Here is a 13,325-nt window from a genome sequence, read left to right as displayed (position 1 = left end):
ATTTTTTTAAGTTATCTTGGTTCCACTATTTAATATAGGAGGAATCCCCAAAATGCCCTGTGATTTTTGATTGTCCATTCATATTTAAAACTGAGGTGTTGAAAAGCTGATTATTCTGTATGGGGCAAGGACAGGAACAGGGAAGCTAATGTGAATCAATTACAGAATTTATCTCTAGATACTGGGTAAATTATGGTTTCAGAATAGAATATAAAAGAAAACAAAAAATCAGAAGTCTGGAGGAAAAGTGAGTGTGCTAATCATCTCATCTCTTCTAGTTGGAGCAAAGCAACACTGAATTGGAAAAATCTAGCTCTTCTCCTCAGCCCTGGCATTCTCGCTAACACTCTCCACACTTGAATAATTTCAGTTAACTATTTTTCTTTAATTTTCGGAGGACCTTTCAGGAAAAAAAAAATCTTTTGGGTAAAGAAACATTTACCTAAGTTTCAGTCATTCCTGTAATTTAAATTTAATTAAGACAAAATCAGATTTAATTTTTTTCTTAAAAATATCATGTATAGTACTATCCTCTCTTTATAAAATAATTTCTATTTATACCTGTTTATCTCTTTGACTAACTACATCGCTTATATATATCTACCAGCCTTCTTTCTCTATATATGCATAGAGAGATTATAACAATATATGCCAATGACTGAGGCTAGTTATTTCTGGGCAGTAGGACCTGGGATGCTTTATTACTTTCTCCCTTTAATTTTTTGTATTGAGTGACATTTTCAAAAAGAAGCACATACCAATTTTTTTTTTTTAAAGCCAATACAATGCAAAAGCAAAACCTAACCCGCTAACAGGGCCAATCAACCATACAATCAGGGCTGGTACCTATGGTGAGGCCAGTGAGGAGACTGGGACACAAAATTTGATTTGAAATCACACAAATGCACCCTCAGCTCCTCACTAGCCTCATCAAAGTAGTCCTGGACAGCCTTGCAAATGACACAGGGAGGACTGGCAGATCAATGCAGGTGAAGAACAGCATGTTTGGAAACCTGGGTAGATGAGTAAAGCATACTTTTCCTTTCTTATAAATGATTATCAAATATATTTTTAAAAACTACTTCCAGAAGAAATCATAGTCTTTACACTTTAGAAGTTAGTTATCTCTATTATCACTTGGAAACTAACAAGCACCTAGTCTTCTCATTTCTTCCTGTCCCTTGATTCGCCACTTGCATGAGTGTGTCGCAGGCTCTGGCCGCAGGGCACTGAAAGGGGTGTGTTGCTGTCAGCTGCAGAATCTCTTGCTTCATCTAGGACTTTCCTGATCACCCTCGCTAAAACAACACAATACCCTCCTTTGTCTTTCCAGCCCATATTCCTGCTTTAATGTTTCCCTAGCAGTTGTCATATTCCAAATGTATCCATCCTTTCTGCATATAGTTTTATTTTGTATGTGATGTGTTCATTGCCTGTCTTGCCTTATTAGTATATAAGCCCTGCGATGCTACCCTCACGGAAGCCTGAGGGTGCGCAAGAGGTTTCCACAGTATTTGCTGAATGGAAGAATGAATGAGTTCATTGTGCACTCACTGAATGACCGTGGACCCGATGGTGTTGTGACAATATGAAAAATGCAGTCTTTACTCCCCACAGAGAGAGTCCACATGGCAGCCTCCCTCCCTGCCTCTGTTTCTGGAGACAGTCACAGGCCTCATGCAGTCATTACCTCCCAATCACATACAGTTTGTTTTCACCCACCTTTTTCTTTTCTCATAGTCTCTCTCATTTTTTTTCTTCCTTCCTCTTGCCCAATTAACATAGGGAAATATTTTCCCCCCTTAAAAAAATCACTCAGACTGATAAGCATAAAAGGTAATACTAGTAATAACATACTCATGAAAAGTCAGTTTTGAAGAGCAAATAATAGCATTATTAATTGTGAACATCTACGTTTGCTATATATTTGGCCCTCTGCCAAGCAATTTATATGCATTGCCTCATTTAATCAGTATAGATAAAGAAACTATGGCGGCAAGAAGTAACTTGTCTGGGTCACAGAGCCAAAACTGGTCTGAACCCATGTCGGTCTGATTCCAGAGCCCAGGCTCTGCCAGGGGCGACAGAGAAGCTGTGCTATTCATTTCTAATGTAATCCCCTCTGTGGGATTCTCCCTCCGTCCTCTTCCCACACCACATCCTCAGCCGCACTACAAGCAGGTGCTCTCTGCATGTCCCCACAGCGCTCCACGCATCCTACTTCAGCTGTGACCACATAAAATGTTAGGTCTATGTCTGAAAGGCTCAGGGTGTATTTTCACTCATTAGCAGTGTTATGAAGTATCTGCCTGCCTTATTCATTGCAATTAGGGTTGTAATAGAAGCAGGAGCTTTGGAGCTATTCCGTATACATATGTATATATGGACGATGGGGGAGAGAAAGTTCAAAACCCAGCATCTGCTACTTATTAGCAGTATAAAGTTAGGCAAAGTATTTAACCCCTCAGAATGTTAGGTTACTCACATGTGATGTGGGGATAATGATGCCAGTGTTACAATGTAATGAGAATAACCTAAGATGTGTCTGTAAGGTGCCTGGCATGGTGCCTAGAACAACACAGGTGCTTAGTGAGCACTCTTCTTCTGGGTCCTGTACAACCCTCTGCCTACCTGGATTCTGACTCTTCTCTTGCACCTCATACAGCATTTCAGCTATGTTATGTGTTATCTGTTTTGGCTTGTATTAGTTATATATTACTTTGCAACAAATTACCTCAAACTTAGCAGCTTAACACAATAAGCATTTACCATCTCAAAGTTTCTGTACACCAGTGATCTGGGAACAGCTTAGCTGGTGGCTCTTGTTCAGTCTCTCGGAAGGTTGTAGTCAAGATGTCAGTTAGACCTGCAGTCATCTCAAGGCTCAACTGGGAGAGTATTTGCCTCCAAGCTCACTCAGGTGGCTATTTATATGCTTCAGGAGATTTGTTTCCAAGCTTATTCATGTGGACCTCTCCACAGGGCTCTCAGGTCATGGCAGCTGGATTTCTCCAGAGGAAGCAATCCAAGAGAATGAGAGAGAGCATCCAAGATGGAAGCCACACATAGTCTTTTTATGGGAAGGAATAATGCAGAGCATAAATATCAAGATGTGGAGATAATTGGGGCCATATGAGAGTCTGTCTACTACATGGTTTAAATATTGTAGAGAGCTAGCCTAGGGATTGTGATGTGCCCAATTGTTTCACTGATTTTATAGAAAAGTTTTTATGGAAAGTCCTGTGTTTACACAAGGGACTTACATACTTTGGAAACATATACATTGCTAAGCAGGTAACTGGCTATACCAGTAATAAAGCTTCAACATACTCAACAACATAAAAATAATAACAGTAATGACTTCTTTTCATAGTCTTACAAGTTTTCATGCTATCTGTACCTTTCATTTCCCACTCTATGCATAATTATACTTTTTCTCTGAGTTGGTTTGTTTCTTAAAAATCATTTCCCCTTTGGCTATCTCCTTGGTACATTTTCTACCCATTTCCCCCTCTTTGGTCTATAAACACATGTGCACACACACACATTTGAGCTTCCTTCCTCAGAGAGTGGCAAAGATCAGGTAGGTAGTCGTGGTGAAATATAAATATTACTCCCAGTCTCGTATTTGGAGGACAACTTGTTTTTTATTCCCAATTAAGTCATAGCTCCAGCTACCTCCCTAGAGTGAAGTGTCCTGCCTTGGGATGATCTTGGCTCCTTTTTCCCCTTTCTCCTGGTGGCTGCTCTTAGTCATAGCATTGCCTAATTGTGTTAGCCTCCCAAGAGGGATTGACATGGGCCAAATTTGATATTTGTATCTTCTCAGGCTTAGAAGAAGGATTATATAAATACAAAAATATGAATAGTAACTAGTAAAACATCAAAATATTAAATAAGTATCATAAATATTAAAACGTTATTGTATAAATATTAAAACACATACCTTACATAAATATTATCTGCTTGGATATTTAAAAGGTAGATTCAACAATAACAGTTTGACATTTTGCATTCTTCCATTTCTATAAATTATTGAGAAGCTATTTTATTAGAGATAGTATTTAATTATCTGTGTTGTCTATGACTGCCGATAAGTCTATTAAACTAAGTAAGTTCTGCTTTTGAAATGTTCTTTCTCAGGAAAGTAGACAGAAATGAGCCAGATGAACAGAAATATAAGGAGCCATGAGCAGGTACATATTCTGAGGCAAAAAGATTTGATGATGATAGTTACATTGGGAAGGGGAAGGAAAAAAGTGATAATGGAAAAACAGGTGCACTGGCTGTGAATCATGAAAGAGAAATGTTTATAAAAATGAAAACCTGATAGGATCACTTACTTATGATGGACTTTGTACCATTTACTAAATGATATACTAAGGAGAACATTTTGAGTAAGAAGTATGATCACAGTCCTTTTAGAGTTGTCAGAGACCTTATATACTTTGTTACCCCATCTGCTTCAGTTAGGATGAGAAACAGGAATAAAAGAGGTGAATCTTTTGACATCCAATGTTATTTTGTTGAAGAGGCAGGGCTGAGATTCATTGAATTCTCAATTCAGTAGCTTTTATTAATAATTGTACTTTATGATCTGGAAGAGAATTGGTTTAAATTTTTACTTATAAATTTCTTATTTTCTACATCACTTAAGAGACTTAAAAATCTGAAATAAGTCTGTCAAATGAACTATAGTTATATTCTATGTGTATGCAAATTCAACAGAGGGGTTCAACTACAGATGAGATAAAGTAGACAAAAAGATCCGAGCACTTGAAGACAGGGCAGTGGAATTTATCCCATCAGAAGAGCAAAAAGAAAAGAGAATGAAGATAGCTTAAGAGAGGTATGGGAAAACATCCAGTGGACCAATTTTTCACTTTATAAGGGTCCCAGAAAAAGAAGAGAGAAAGAGGCAGGCGGAAAACTTATTTCAAGAAATAATGGCTGAGGGATGCATGGGTGGTTCAGTGGTTAATCATCTGCCTTTGGCTCAGGTCATGATCCCAAGGTTTTGGGATCGAGTCCCACATTAGGCTCCCTGCTCAGCAGGATTTATTCTAGGGATACAAGGATGGTTCAATACTTAAAATCAATGCGATATACCACAGTAACAAAATGAAGGATAAAAAGTCATATAATCATCTCAATAGATGCAGAAAAAGCATTTGACAAAATTCAATATCCATTCGTGATAAAAGTACTCAACAAACTGGGTATAGGAGGCACATACCTCAACATAATAAAGTCCATATATGATAAGCCCAAAATGATATGACAGATGCTCAATGGTGAGTAACTGAAAGCTTTTCCTTTAAGATCAGGAACAAGATCAGAATGGCCACTCTTGCCATTTTTATTCCATATAGTACCAAAAGATCTAGCCAGAGCTACTACACAATTTAATAATAATAATAATAATAACAAATAAAATAAAAGGCATCCAAATCAGAAAAGACATAAAACTGTCTCTATTTGCAGATGACATAATTCTTCATACAGAAAATCCTAATGATTCCATAAAAAACTGTTAGAATTACTAAAAAATTCAGTAAAGTTGCAGGATATGAAATCACTATAATAAATTAGTTGTGTTTCTATACATTAATAACAAACTATCAGGAAGAGAAATTAAGAAAACAATCCCATTTACAGTTGCAACAAAAAGAGTAAAATAAATTTAACCAAAGTGGTGAAAGGTCCATACACTGAAAACTATAAGACACCAATGAAATTTAAGAAGACACAAATAAATGGAAATATATTCTCTGTTTATGGATTAAAAGAATTAATGTTGTTAAAATGTCTAAACTAACCAAAGTAATCTACAGATTCAATGTGATCCCTATCAAAATTCCAATTATATTTTTCACAGAAATAGAACAAACAATCCTAAAATATGTATGGAACCACAAAGGGTCCCAAATGGCCAAAGCAATCGTGAGAAAGAAGAACAGGGTAGAGGCATCAAACTTCCTGCTTCAAACTATATTACACAGCTCTAGTAATCAAAATAATACCATATTGGCATAAGAACAGGCACATAATTATCAGAACAGGATAGAGGGCCCAGAAAAAAAACCCATGCATATATGCTCAATTAAATTACAACAAAGGAGAATAGAATATACAATGGGGAAAGGACAGTCTCTTCAAGAAATGGTGCTGGAAAAACTGGATAACAATATGTAAAAGAATGAAACCAGACCACTATCCTATACCATACACAAAAATAAACTCAAAATGGATTAAAGACCTAAACGTGAGACATGAAACCATGAAACTTCTAGAAAAAGACATAAGCGGTAATTTCTCACACTGACCTTAGCAATATATTTCTAGATATGTCTCCTGAGGCAAGGGAAACAAAAGCAAAAATAAGCTATTGGGACTACACCAAAATAAAAAGCCTTTGCACAGTAGAGAAAACCATCAACAAAATGAAAGGCAACTTACTGAATGGGAGAAGCTACTCATAAATGATATATTCAATAAGGGATTAATATCCAAAATATATAAAGAACTTGTACAACTCAATAATAAAAAAGCAAACAATCTGATTTAAAAAATGGGCAGAGGAACTGAATAGACATTTTACCACAGAATACATCCAAATGGTCATCAGGTACATGAAAAGGGGTTCAACATCACTAACCATCAGGGAAATACAAATAAAAAACCACAATGAGATATCATTTGCACCTCTTAGAATCCAATTTTATGGATGAAATTTTAACTGGAGAGACATGACATCCTTTAGGTTTATTTTAGTTAAATGATCAACATTTAATAGTAGTGGTATTTTAATTGTCTGAATGGCACTACTCAGTAGAAAGGGCACACTTCTGTTCGTTGATATCTTTTTTTTTCTTATTTTCATAAAATAGTTGTTGGCCTTTGATGAAAACTTAGTGTCCATATTTATTTAACTTATATTGTAAGAACCATAACTATAAAATAAAGGTGATCTAGGACAAGACTGATCTGTATGATTGTCTAAAATCCTTTGTAAATCAAAGTGGAAAAGAAATGAGGCAGCTGTGTTTATTTAAATGACTAAAAGATGCATTTTGATCAATTGAGATGATGTATGTTGATAGTTCATTTGAACTGTACAACATTATACAAATGTAAAGCATTGCCACAACCTGAGGAAAGACTGCTTGTAAGCCCCCTCTAGGCTTCATCCCTCAAGTTTTCAGTTTTATTGGAGAAAGAGGCTATGAAGCAGAGGCCAGGAAAAAGATGGATTCAGTGGCAGGTGCTTTTTTTTTTTTTTTTTTTGATTGGGCTCCCCTGGTGTACTCTCGTTCATGTCAAAATACTTTTACAGTCTCATTTCTACTAATCCTCCATATTGTTTTCCCAAATACAGTACTCATATGGTAGGCTTTCTTTTAAGCTGGTAACTGAGAAAAGAGTATTGGCAATGACTAATGCCTAATGTGTAGTTTTCTGCAGTACAGAAAGCTCTTTCCACTATATTAATTCAGTCTTCTCAACAGCTTTTTGAGGGTGGCAGTTTTCATGTCTTTTGTAGAAATAAAGAAACGGATGTTGGAGTTAATATGATTCCTTTATGATCTAATCCCTGGTAGTGGCAGATGCAAAAATTTGATGCAAAATCAAGAGTTCTTTATACCCACCCCACATGACAGATTAGTGTTTGGCCCGTTTCCACCAAGGGAAAATGTTGTTCAATATTTGACTCATCATTAGCACATTTATTAGGAGACTGAGAAAAATAGAAAAACAAATGAAACTCAAGCTGCTCATTTGTAACTTCTCTGAATGGAGGAGTAGATTAAAATCTATATAATATGAAATTTTGGATTTTCCACATACTAATACAATCTGTGAAGCTGAATAAATAAATGATTATAATTAATAAAAAGCAAGGAATAGTGTTTTTCTTTCAGACTAACTTTCCCATAGATAACAATTATAATGCTAGACAAAATATTTAAAAAAACTATCTGAAGGTACTAGAGAGTGACCAAAAGCAAGCAGGAACTGAAGAGGACTGTACACTTGGAAGAAGGAAATACCATGGTGTGAGTTTTCTGTTTTTATGGCTTTGGCAAGCATAGACACTATACTACATAAAACCACTAAAATTTAAAGATAAATTAAAACGGGCAATGTTCATAGCAATCTGACCGCCTTGCGGTACTGTGGATCAGAGTCGGAATGACCATGGCAGCTGGGAAGTGAGAGAGGGAAACCTCAGAAGGGACTGAGTGAGAGCAGAAGCTCCAAATTCTCCGCATAAACTCCACCTAAGACCCCTTAACTATGTATGTTTGAAGCAGCACCATTAAAAATAAAACAACTGAATACAAAATTTCAGCTGCCATCCACCACAGAGAAAATAAGATGCCATAGGTCAAATATGTGTCCCACTTCAAATTTATATTGTTGAAATGTAATCCCCAATGTGGAAGTAGGGCCTCTGGAAGGTGATTAGGTCATATGAGTGGAGCCATCATGAAAGTGATTAATGTCCTTATAAAGGGAGCCCAGAGAGCTCCTTCATCCCTTTCTAATATGTGGAGACATAGTGTAAAGAAAAAAATCTATAAACCAGGAAGCAGGTCCTCATGTGACACCAAATCTAGTGGTGTATTGATCGTGGACTTCCAGCCTCCAGAAGTGTAAGAAATAAATTTCTGATGTTTATAAGTTACCCAATATATGATATTTTTATTATAGCAGCCTGAAGAGACTAAGACATAAGAGTTTGAAGCTTGATTTCATCTAAGCTATGTCCCAAAACAAAATAAAAAAAAAAATCAATACTCTTTGAAGTAATATAACAGAATCCAGAGATTCTATCATGCATAATGTCCAGGATACAACCGAAAATTACTAGGCATATTAAGAGACAGGAAAACATGACCCACACTTAAAAGAAAAGGCATTCAATGGGGATTAAAACAGATGACCCAGATGTTTGAATTAATATACAAGGAGTTTAAAGCAGGGATTATAACTATATTCAGTATATAAAGGAACATATACTCTTAATGAATGAGCAAATAAGAAATCTCAGCAGAGAAATATAAACTATATATATATATATATATATATAAAGAATGAAATAGATATTCCAGAACTCCAAAATATACTATCTAAAAGTTATATTTCATATGGGCTTAATAGTAGCTTGAGATGATAGAAGCAAGAACTTCACAGTAAATGTGAAGCTAGATAAATATATATTATCCAGTTAGAAAAACAGGCAGAACAAAACAATGGGGGAAAAGGCAGAACCTCAAGTACAAGCGTGCCACGACCAAAAAGTTCAACATTTGTAAAATTATAATATCAAAAAGAAAAAATAAGAAATTGGGCAAAAAAATTTAAGGACTCAATGGCTGAAAATACCCTAAATTTGGTGAAAGTTTTAAGTTCACAGAGTCAAGAAGTTTAGTAAACCCCAATCAGGATAGATATGGACATATAATAGTCAAATTGTTAAAAACCAAAGATAAAATCTTGAAAGCAAACAGAAACAATGACACATTACATACAGCTTAGCATCAATTTGAAATATTGCTGACTTCTCATAAGAAACAATGAAAATCAGAAGAAAATTAGAATGCTGAGAGAAAAAAATTATCAACCCAGAGTTTTATATGCACTGAACATGTTCTTAAGGAATTAGGGTGAAATAGAGACATTTCATAATAAAACTAAGAGAATGTTCTGCCAACAGACTTTCACTGAAAGGTGAGAGGAATGAGGTCAGGTAGGAATAAAGAACACAGGAAATAGTTAACATATGAGTGAATGTAAGAGACTATTTTTTTCTTACTTCTTTAAAATACATATGGTTATTTAAAAAATTATAAAATTCTGTTGTGGAGCTTATAACATAGGTAAATGTAATACACATAAAAGCTAAAACATAAAGGAGCAGAGAGGTGGCAAACGGGCCTAGATAACTGCAAGAGTCTTATGTTTTACATCTTTTGGTATATACATGTGAAAATTTAGGGCTGTATAATGTAATTTCTAGAGCAGCCACTACAACTAGAAAGCCTATAGACAGAATGCAATTACTTATTTATTCAAAAGATGGTGGAAAAGGAAGAACAGAGGATGAAAAATCAGATGGTACAGAGAGAAAGCAAATAAAACATAGTAGACTTAAATCCAACCATAGCACAACAGTTGACCCTTGAACAACATGGGTTTGAACTACGTGAGTCCACTTATATGTAGATTTTTTACAGCATTGTCCTACAAATGTATTTCCTGTTCTTTATGATTTCCTTAATAACGTTCTTTTCTCTAGCTTACTTTGTTGTAAGAATACAGCATATAATACATATACAAAATCTGAGTTAATTGAATGTTTATCAGTAAAGCTTCCGGTCAATAGTAGGCTATTAGTAGTTATGTTCTTGGGGAGTCAGAAGTTACACATAAATATTTTACTGTGCAGGGGTCAGTGCCCCTAACCCCTGCATTGTTCAAGTGTCAACTGGTAATTATCTTAAATGTAAATGGGCTAAAAATTCCAAGTAAAAAGCCAGAGATGGGGGGGGGGTGGAATTTTAATTTAGTAGCAAGAGGAAATCAGAGAAATCTTAGAGTGGCAATTTTACTTCTGATTATATAGATTGTTGAATTCTACACTGATTTACCCATGAGATTGTGTAGGTTCTCATGTTTTTTGTTTTTTTTTTTAAACTTTTTTTTTTTAAAGATTTTATTTATTTATTTGAGAGAGAGAGAATGAGAGACAGAGAGCACAAGAGGGAAGAGGGTCAGAGGGAGAAGCAGACTCCCTGCCGAGCAGGGAGCCCGATGTGGGACTCGATCCCGAGACTCCAGGACCATGACCTGAGCCGAAGGCAGTCGCTTAACCAACTGAGCCACCCAGGCACCCGGTTCTCATGTTTTTTGAATGGTGTGGGTGTTCTTCCCTTACAGCAGGGATATATAATCTCTAGAAAATGTCCTTAAATTCAAATTTGAAGAAACAGAGGTTTGGGTCTGAGTGCTTCCTCTCCCAGAGGGTTTTGGGATTCTATTGCACGTTTCTTCCTAGTGTCCAGCATTGCATATAATAAGATTTAATTTGCCTATTCGACTTGCATATAAATAACTCGGAGGGCCACCCAACGTAATTTTTTATAGGACAAAGATTAGACTCCCTAGATTAAGAAAAAAATTATACTATGATTGTTATAATTCCCTGGATAACTGCCTTTCTTCCAGTAAGACTGAAAGCTCTGTCATATTCCTTCTTATCCCCCCAGAAAATTAAGCCAGTGACTGGCACAATAGTGGGCATTAAATAAATAACAACATGATTTCTAGTCCTAGAAGTAATTTACAACAGCCTCTTAAACACATTTATCTGTATATTATTTATTAACTTATAAAACTACTTTTATTAATGAATAATTTTATATAATAAAAAGTTCCCATTTTAAATGTATAGTTTGAAGAGCTAAATATGGTATATGTATATGGGGAACAAGGCTAGAAATTATATCAATAAGGAAAGCCCCAAACTCTTCAGGATAAAGAATTGGTTCCCTATTCTCCAATTCACAAGGCGTTTTCATTTTTTTCTCTCTTGCCAGACTAATGTTTCAAATTCTGGGAAGTACTGTATATAGAAAACCCTAAAGACTCCACCAAGAAACTATTAGAACTGATAAATGAATTTAGTAAATTCATAAGATATAAAATCAATGTACAGAAATCTGCTGCATTCCTACACATTAATAATGAAGCAGCAGAAAGTGAAATTAAGAGGGGTGGATGGGTGGCTCAGTTGGTTATGCATCTGACTCTTTTTTTTTTTTTAAAGATTTTATTTATTTATTTCAGAAGGAGAGAGTGAGTGTGAGAGAGAGAGAGCATGAGCAGGGGGAGGAGGAGACTCCCCACTGAGCAGGGAGCCCAATGGGAGGCTCAACGCTGGGCTTGATGTGGGGCTCAATCCTGGACTCCAGGATTATGACCTGAGCCGAAGGCAGATGCTTAACTGACTGAGCCACCCATCAACCCCCGCATCTGACTCTTGATCTCAGCTCAGGTCCTGATCTCAGGGTTGTGAGTTCAAGCCTCACGCTGGGCTCCATGCTGGGCATAGAGCCTACTTAAAAAAAAAAAAAAAAAAAAAAAGGAAGTGAAATTAAGAAATCGATACAACTTACAATTGCTCCAAAAACAATACAGTATCTAGGAATAAACTTAACCAAAGAGGTGAAAAATTTGTACTCTGAAAACTATAAAACCCTGATGGCAATATAAAGAATGGAAGAACATTCTGTGCTCATGGATTGGAAGAACAAATATTGTTAAAATGTCTATACTACCCAAAGCAATCTATAAATTTAATGCAATACCTATCAAAATATCAAGAGCATTTTTTACAGAACTAGAGTAAACAATCCTAAAATTTGTATGGAACCACAAAAGATCCTGAAGAGCCAAAGCAATCCTGAAAAAGAAGAAGAAGGCTAGAGGTATCACAATTCCAGATTTCAAGTTATATTAAAAAGCAGCAGTAATTAAAACAGTATGGTACTGGCACAAAAATGGATACATAGATCAACAGAATAGAATAGAGAGCCCAGAAATAAACCCATAATCATATGAACACTCTTCAACAAATGGTCTTGGGAAAACTCGTCAGCCAGATGCAAAAGGATGAAACTGGACCACTTTCTTTCACCACACACAAAAATAAATATGGATTAGAGACCTAAATGTGAGACCTACAACCATAAAAATCCTTGAATAGAACACAGGCAGGAATCTCTCTGACATCAGTCATAGCAACATTTTTCTAGACATGTCTCCTGAGGCAAGGGAAACAAAAGCAAAAATCAACTATTGGGACTTCATCAAAATAGAAAGCTTCTGGACAGTGAAGGAAACAATCAACAAATCTAAAAGGCAACCTACAGAATGGGATATTTGCAAATGACATATCCAATAAAGGGTTGGTATCCAAAATATATAAAGAACTGATACAACTCAACACCCCAAAAATCATCCAATTAAAAAATGGGCAGAAGACATGAACAGACATTTCTCCAACGAAGACATACAGATAGCCAACAGACATATGAAAAGATGTTCATTACTTACCATCAGGGAAATGCAAATCAAAACTACAAGGAGATACCACCTCACACCGGTCAGAATGGCTAAAATAAAAAGAAACAACAAGTGTTGGTAAGGATGTGGAGAAAAAGGAAGCTTCTTGCACTGTTAGTAGAAATGTAAACTGGTGCAGCCACTGTGAAAAACAGTATGGAGGTTCCTCAAGAAGTTAACTACACTATGATCCA

The 13,325-nt window shown here is 35.9% G+C and overlaps 1 pseudogene across 1 annotated transcript in view; it reads right to left on the bottom strand.

Moving 5' to 3' along the window:
• Positions 1 to 13,325, bottom strand: part of LOC113927307 — a 29,518-nt pseudogene that overhangs the window by 13,884 nt on the left and 2,309 nt on the right. Inside the window, exon 2 of the transcript XR_004820221.1 lies at positions 13,123 to 13,181. The product of XR_004820221.1 is annotated as an S-phase kinase-associated protein 1-like (transcript). The remainder of the gene's footprint in view (positions 1 to 13,122; positions 13,182 to 13,325) is intronic.

The sequence above is a fragment of the Zalophus californianus genome, chromosome 7 (assembly GCF_009762305.2).
Source record: "Zalophus californianus isolate mZalCal1 chromosome 7, mZalCal1.pri.v2, whole genome shotgun sequence".
NCBI classification, from domain to species: Eukaryota; Metazoa; Chordata; class Mammalia; order Carnivora; family Otariidae; genus Zalophus; species Zalophus californianus.
Note: the sequence above shows the minus strand (reverse complement) of the source record. Positions and strands in the feature narration are given on the sequence as shown.